The sequence below is a fragment of the Myotis davidii genome, unplaced genomic scaffold, assembly GCF_000327345.1.
Source record: "Myotis davidii unplaced genomic scaffold, ASM32734v1 scaffold308, whole genome shotgun sequence".
NCBI lineage: Eukaryota > Metazoa > Chordata > Mammalia > Chiroptera > Vespertilionidae > Myotis > Myotis davidii.
Genome location: NW_006298552.1, coordinates 468,758 through 477,190, shown reverse-complemented (window position 1 = coordinate 477,190; position 8,433 = coordinate 468,758). Strand labels below are relative to the sequence as shown.

At 38.7% G+C, this 8,433-nt stretch overlaps 1 long non-coding RNA gene across 1 annotated transcript in view; it reads right to left on the bottom strand.

Moving 5' to 3' along the window:
• Window positions 1–272: 272 nt before the first annotated feature.
• The window catches only part of LOC102757093, a 23,113-nt gene continuing 14,952 nt past the window's right edge, over window positions 273–8,433 (bottom strand). The window contains exon 3 of the long non-coding RNA XR_436206.2: window positions 273–286. This is a non-coding gene — a long non-coding RNA (uncharacterized LOC102757093). The remainder of the gene's footprint in view (window positions 287–8,433) is intronic.

Below are 8,433 nucleotides of genomic sequence, written 5' to 3'. Positions count from 1 at the left end.
ACATCTATATATATAACCATCTTTGGACATAAATTCACAGTAATCTCTTCTTCAGATATGCATTGCCCATTACAATATGCACAATACCCAAGGTCATTGGGTAGCACCATGTGTGTCTACTAGATTCTGAGATGTTGGATTCAAGAGGAATTCACAATTTTAGAGAAACATATTTTTTAAATAAATTTTTATTGTTCAGATTATTATAGTTGTTCCCCCTTTTCCCCCCATAGCTGCCCTCCACCCAGTTCCCACCTGACCCCATGCCCTTACCCTGCCCCCTGTCCTTGTCCATAGGTATAAGATTTTTTTCAATCTCTTCCTACACCCCCCACGCTCCCCCCCCTGAGAATTGTCAGGCCACTCTCTTTCTATGGCCCTGAAACGATTATATTCACCAGTTTATTCTGTTCATCAGATTTTTTATTCACTTAATTTTAAGATTCACTTGTTAGTAGATATGTATTTGTTGTCACTTTGTTCTTCATAATTTTTATCTTTACCTTTTTCTTCTTCCTCTTTTTATTAAAGAATCCCCTTCAGCCTTTCATATAATACTGGTTTGGTGGTGATGAACTCCTTTAGCTTTTTCTTATCTGTGAAGCTCTTTATCTGACTTTCAGTTCTAAATGATAGCTTTGCTGGGTAGAGTAATCTTGGTTGTAGGTTCTTGGCATTCATCACTTTGAATATTTCTTGCCCTCCCTTCTGGTCTGCATCGTTTCTGTTGAGAAATCAGCTGACAGTCATATGGGTACTCCCTTGTAGGTAACTAACTGTTTTTCTCTTGCTGCTTTTAGGATTATCACTTTATCTTTTGCCCTTGGCATTTTACTTATGATGTGTCTTGGTGTGGTCCTTTTTGGATTCCTCTTGTTTGCGGTTCTCTGAGCTTCCTGGACTTGTAAGTCTATTTCTTTCACCAGGTAGGGGAAGTTTCCTGTCATTATTTTTTCAGATAGGTTTTCAGTATCTTGCTCTCTCTCTTTTTCTGTCACCCAAATAATTCAGATGTTGGTATACCTGAAGTTGTCCCAGATGCTCCTTATCCTATCTTCATATTTTTATATTCTTTTTTCTTTTTGTTTTTCCAGTTAGGTGTTTTTTGATTCTTCATATTTCAAATCTTTGACTTGATTCTTGGGCTCCTCTATTATAACCATGGTTTTGAACCCAATATCCAGTAGTGCGCTCTCCTTCATTTCTTTCATTTGTGACATGTGTCTTTGTCTCCACATTTTGGCTGCTTCCCTGTGTTTATAGAATGGCCTTGTATGGTAGGTGTCCTATAGAGCCCAGTGGCTCAGCCTCCCCAATCACCTGAGGTGGACACTCTTGGTGGACCCCTTTGTGGGCTGTGTGCAGTCTTGTTGTAGTTAAGCCGTGATTGCTGTTGTTATCACTGAGAGGAATTGACCTTATAGGCCAATTGGCTGTGAGGACCAACTGTGTCTACAATGGAAGAACTGATGTGCTGAAGACACCCTTATGGGGCAGTACTTGCTTCAGTGGGGCTTTGGCTCATTGAGTCTCTCCCTTGAGTGTGTTGCTTATGGATGTAAAGAGATGTAATTTGGTATGGTCTCACACTGACCACTGGGTACACTGGCTCTTGGATCTCCAAGGAGGTGCAAAGTCAGCCACTGCCTGAGGGCACCCAGCAGGAGCTACAGAGAGATCTGCAGATTCCTCTTCTTTGTTTGGGGTTTGGAAGTGCCCAGATGAGGCCCAGCTGTGAAGCAAGGCAAGCTGTTGCTGCTGGGCCTTGGGCCTTCTTTTGGAAGCTTTGGAGCCCTCTGACCCAGCTGCAGTTTGTTAGGTTTTAGGTTGCAAAAGGATAGGCCAGTCATATGCAAAAGCCTCTACTCACAGCTTGGGGTTGTAAATTGGGTGGGTCGGGGTCTCAGGTAATCTCCAGGGTGGTGCAAACAGCAATGGCTGCCAGTCTGCCCTGCACTGGAGAGGTCCCTGTGTCTCTGTGTCCCGTGGTCCTGTGCAGAAACAATGATTGCTGTGAGCACCTCTGAGAGAAAGCCTCCCTCGCATTCCTGTCCTAATGCCAGACAGTCCAGTTTCTCCCTCTATGAGTCTGTGTCCCCAGAGTCTCGCCCATAACTGGAGTTCAGAGCAATAAGGAGCTTGCATCTCCCTCCCAATTGAAAAAAAAAACAACAACAGGCTCACCCAGTTGCCAGCCTGTTTCATGCATGCCTCCATACCTCCACACCTCCTACCAGTCTCAATGAGCTTTTTTCTTTCCTTCTAGTTGTAGAACTTCCACTCAGCCAGCTTTCCCATGGTTCTGGATAGTATTTGTTTTGTCTTTTAGTTGTAGTTTTGATGTGGTTGTTAGAGGCAGCAAGTACAGGTGTTTACCTATGCTGCCATCTTGGTTGTCTCCCAAGAAACATATTTTATAATATAATTTTATATCTAAAATAAACCACAATGAGCTATCACCTCACACTGATCAGAATGGCTGTTATCACGCTGAAACCGGTTTGGCTCAGTGGATAGAGCGTCGGCCTGCGGACTGAAGGGTCCCGGGTTCGATTCCGGTCAAGGGCGTGTACCTGGGTTATGGGCACATCCCCAGTGGGGGATGTGCAGGAGGCAGCTGATTGATGTTTCTCTCTCATCAATGTTTCTAGCTCTCTATCTCTCTCCCTTCCTCTCTGTAAAAAATCAATAAAATATTTTTTTAAAAAAGAATGGCTGTTATCATAAAGTCAACAATTAACATGTGCTGTTGAGGCTGTGGAGAAAAGGGAAACCTTGTGCACTGCTGATGGGAATGCAAACTTGTGCAGTCACTATGTAAATCAATAAGAAGAGTCCTCATAAAACAAAAATATATGTGTCACACAACCCAGCAATGCCACCTGTGGGTTATTTATCCAAAGAAAATAAAAATACTAATTTGAAAAGTTGTATTCACCCTATGTTTATTTCAGCATCCTATATAATAAAAGCCTAATGTGCTAAGTGTCTGGTCATCCTGTCATCCATCCAACCAATCAAAGCATAATATGCTAGTGATATGCTAAGGCTGCTCTCCCACTTGCTATATATTGCACTATCCACCAGGGGGCAGACAGTCGACTGGTCGACCAGTCACTATGATGTGAACTAACCACCAGAGGGAAGACACTCCAACTGGTAGGTTAGCTTGCTGCTGGGGTCCAGCCTATCAGGACTGAACAAGATGGGTCAGACACACCTTGGAGCTCTTCCGTGGTCCCTTCTGGTTGGCCAACCTCCCACATCCCTCCCTGGCCCCGATCGTGCACTGATGGGATTCCTTGGCTTGGCCTGTGCCTGCTTGCAATCCGGGACTCCTCAGGGGATGGCGGAGAGCCAGTTTCAGCCCAATCTCCACAGGTCAGGATGAGGGACCCCACTTGTGCATGTACACCCAGGCCTCTAGTATGCATATAAGATCTTTGGTTAACCTTTTCCTGCCCTCCCCCCTCCACCAGGGCCTCTGAGATTCATCATTCTGTTCCAAGTTTCCATGCTTGTGTGTTGAGCATCTTCCACCTGGTTGTCATTGAGCATCATAGCTACTGGGCCATCAGCTGGTTGCTTAGGCTTTTATATATATGTAGATACTTTTGAGATAAGTTTGCATGGTGACAGATAATTACTAGAATTAGTAATCAATCACATTGCAAGGTATAAAAATTTTGAGTCAATACACTGTACACCTAAAACTAATATAACCAATATACTATTGTATTCCAACTGAACTTAGATCAAAACTACTAAAAATAAAATAATAATAAAATAAACTATAGAAAGCAAATCTAAACATGATCTTTCCTAGTCAGATAAATGAGCCAATTTCAAAACCTTATTTTGCTAACTCTTTCTTTGTCCACTCTGATTAGTACACGTGTCTGTTTGTGTCCTTTGAGAAACACACACCAAGTGGAATTTAATATGTAAGAGATTTATTGGGAAAATGCCTGTAAAGAATAAGATGAAACTGATGCTACAGGCTCCTAGTCTTCCATTTTGGTTTTATTTGTGCCCACGACAGTGGGCAATAGTTGGGAGTCCCTGTCCTGCAGGACTGGGCCAGCTTAGCATCTCTGCAGTCTTAGTTCTTCACTGGGAGTTGCCTGCTGGAGCATAGTCTTGTCGAAGGCATTTGTGAATCGAGAAGGTAGGCAGCCAGGCAATCGTGGTCCCTGTCACATGTTCTTTTCAGGGAGTTCAGCATATTTTTATGTAGCTACACAGAAATGGACCCGGAAGTACACAGAGGAACTTTTCACTTGATGGAAATGTTCTGTATCTTGATTGTTCTAGTGGCCCCAAAACATAAGTTTTAAAAATGCATCAACATGTACACTTAAAATAGATGTATTTTTATATGGAAAGTATATTTAATGTTGTTTTTTAAGTAGATATTGTCTACTATTTCAATATTTGTAGTGAATACTTATTTACCACATTATATGATTAATTTTCCTGTTTATTAGCATTTTAAAAAATACCAAATTATTTTTTTCAATTTTCTTTTTTTCTGAAGTGTATATTTTAATGGTTTTCTTAGTAAAGGCCTATGAGAAAAAACATTATTATCTTGGTCTGAAAAAAAAACATTTTTAATCATCTCATTTTTGAATGGCTAATAAAATTCTAGATTGACAGTTACCTTGAATTTATTGTTTTGAATGCATTCTACTGTCTTCAGTTATATTGTCTATTGTTACAAACTAGATGTGTCAGTCTGTCAATCTTTTTAAAGCTCTCTCTACGTATTCTTTTTTCTCTGATGTTCTGTAATTTCAGTCTGATGAGTCTCAGTGTGAAACTGTTTTTGTATTTCCTGCTTGAAACTTGATGTGATCTTTTAATTTGATGACTCATGTCCTTCTTCTATTCTGGAAAATGTTCAGACTTTATTTCTATGAATGTTTTCTCCTCCCCTTTATTATAGTACTGAGGTTCCTAATAGTCAATGTTCTTAATTGCAAGGAAACAGATAAACTGCCTGATTTAAAAATAAAATATATCAGAGGGGAGGCAGAAGAAAGGGAATCAGAATGAGCAGATGTATAGGAAATGAAAGAATCAGCAGCTTGGACAAGTGTATGCCACAAAGGAGCCTGAAGAGGAGGACACCGCCACTGTTCTGAGCATTAGACTTGATAGACTGCACGGGCAACACCACAAATGCTGGACACTGTATACTAGTTTTATAGCCACCTCCACTGGATGCTAGAGACTATGTTGCCGTGCCTATTTAAAAAGATGTTCTACTGTTACCTTCTTGAGTGAAACATAGGCCTCTGTGTTGTCCAATGTGATTGTATTTGACCCAGTCTCAGAGGTAGATCCATGCTGTTACTGCAAGAAAAGATAAGAAAATAGGTGTCTGTCTATAATAGGATGCAGACTTTACCTCTGACCAAGTCCAGTACTATAGGCCATTTTTTAATAGAAAGTAGTATCAGATCTTCAGATCCATGAGTAATAAGAGCCACGTCAATTCAATACTTTGAACATTTTCTTCTAAAAAAATATTTCTAATATAATTTTCATTTCCTAGTACTACAAATAAAAATACTCCTCCTCAACTCTGCAGTGTTATCATTTACTTATGATCCAAATCTCTATTCTCATCCATGTCACTTTATGATCATGTTTCAATGTACCATAACCTAAGAGCTAAAATGTAAACTTAACCATCACCTAAACTGTGTGCACATTAGTGAAGAGAGTAGAGAATATTTTAATATAAATGTTAATTTTGTTAAAATATAGTTATAATTGTTGACACACCATAGATAAAAATGTGGGTAGCTATTACTGTTGTCCTTACTACTCCTATTTCTAAGCAACAGTGAATATCTATGAGTTCAATTCACTCTAGTTCATTTTTCAATAATTTTATCTCATGGTCTATGTTACTCTCCCAAGTTTTATTCCAGTATTAATTCTTATTTTTAATATATATCTACATAAGTCCAATGCCTTGGCTTCTAAAGATCTTGTCCTGTAATCTCACTAATATCCATTAGACCCTCAACCCTATGGTCATATCTAGACCTTGTCATTACCAATATCTACAATCCTTCCAAACCTCTTGTGGCACACCGATCTCTACAACTTGTCTATACATGGAGCTACTGATAATATTCTAGATAGCAGTTGCTCTGGTTATTTGAATCTCAGAGTAAGAATAAGTATTAAAGTGCCTGCCAACCCATGATGTACATACTTGTATCCTCCCTATTGTTTTGATATCTGCTATGTAAATTTCTATTCTAAGAACATAGCACTAAGTGCAGAAGTTAAAAAGATATATTTTAATGTTTAAAATACTCAATATTTTGTAAGTTATTTGTTACACTGTATAACCTAGGCTATTTTGACTGAAAAATATGTTGCCTCCCAGAAGTGCTATGTGAATGTGGATATGGTCTAAAGGCCTAGTATCAGAGAAGATTCTAGAAGCTTGGATGATGGTTATCCATATTGGGCAATGATGCAATATTTGACTTAATTAAATGTAGCTCAAGGTGCTGATGTTGGAAAGAAGAATGTTAATATTGTATATTGTTATTATTGGCAGTGACAAGAGAGAAGACTTGAGAAAATAAGTAGCTCATTTATAAATAAGGATAAAGAAGACAAACACAATAATAAGTGACAATTATGTGACAATTTGTCCCACCCCTCTCTGCCACCACCATACAACTACAAAACAATAAAACTGAAAAGGCCTGGTTGCAAAGATCAAAACAAAGTATGGACTTTACAGTTTTTATTTCTCTCCAAAAATGTATTTAGGTAAAAATGAAATACAATAACTTGAATATTATCAAAGTATATATTCAGTTCAGATTTGACATATGTATATAATCCAAGAAACCATTGCCACAAACATGAATATAAACAATGCCAATACCTACAAAAAAGTTTCCTTTTCCTTATATAACCCATCCCTCTTTTACCCCTTTTCCTGGCAACTGCTGATCTGCTTTCTATCACTTTTAAAACCATGGATTAAAGTGTCTCAGAGCAAATATCAAGTTAAGAGTATAGAGCTTACTTGAATTTATATCTTTACAAATGTACAAAATGCCTTAGAGAAAAGAGAATATGTATGTGTTTTTCCCACTCATGCATAAAAAGGTCAAGGTAGCTGGAAAGAAATAGAGAAAAGGACACATGTATTAGTAATCAAAGAAATGTAAATAATGTATCTAAAATATTGCATTTTGTTTCTGGCACATCGAATATGTTGGAACTAAAGAAGTACAATACCTTTGGATTTTTTTTTAAGAATTGTTCTTTCTAAAGAAGCTGCAGTCGAGGCAGTTTGAGAATGAAAATGGACTCTTGTGTTCCTAACCTTGAATATGCAGAAAGCAGGCTGAGTAATCTGCTGCCACGGAGAGCTTGGTCTCCTTTAATTTTGAGGAGCAGCACAAAGATTAACCACAAATCATTCCCCACCACCAGGGAGGATTATAAACCCTCCCAACATCTGTCCTGAAAATTTTAGAAATGATTGTGGTATGCCTCAGTGGTTTACTGGTAAATGTTTAACAACTTGCTCTCTGGGAAAAGTAATCCTGTGTTATGTACAGGATTACTTTTTGGGGGAATTGGAGATGGGCAAATTGTGCCTTCAAAAGTGGAGGTGGTCAAGTCAGTGTTGGTGATGTGAACGTTCTTTTGATCAGCTGCTGAATGGCCTCCATTGTGTCATCACAGTCTTTTTTCTTCTCTCAAAACTCCAGGAAACTCTGAGGTTTTAGAGCAAGTCGTATAACTGGCATCCTTAGAATAGGTTATTCTGTTCTCATGAATAATATGGATATCCTCCACACTGAAGGCCTTTTATTTCAAAAGGGGCAAAAATATGCTCCTTTTGTTTTGTCATTCAAACTGCTAAATTGCTGCAGGTACCTTTCCAGATATGTTAGATTGAACATTCATCATATATTTCAGTGATATCATTGTGAATTTCTTTTTTCAATACTCCTTTTCCCTATCATTTGAATGGCCTTAAGGCTGTGCAATGACTAAGATAGGAAATATAGATAAAATAATTTGTAAACCTTGGTAACTCAAGCCAAACATCTTTAATTGGCAGACTCTGGAGTATTCTTTAATCTATCTCTTTTTGCTAATTTTATTTTGTTCAGACATTTTTTTCTTGAATCTCTCTCCATCTTCTTTTAGTTCTTTCAACATTTAAAAGGATTCTTTATTGTTTAAAGTATTACATATGTCTCCTTTTCCCCCCATTGATCTCTCCCCGGCCACTCCCACCCCCCAGCAAATGCCCTCAACCCCTACTGTCTATGTCCATTGGTTATGCTTATATGCATGCAAACAAGTCCTTTGGTTGATCTCTTACTCCCCTCCCCTGCTTCCTTCTGAGGTTTGATGGTCTGTTCGATGCTTCTC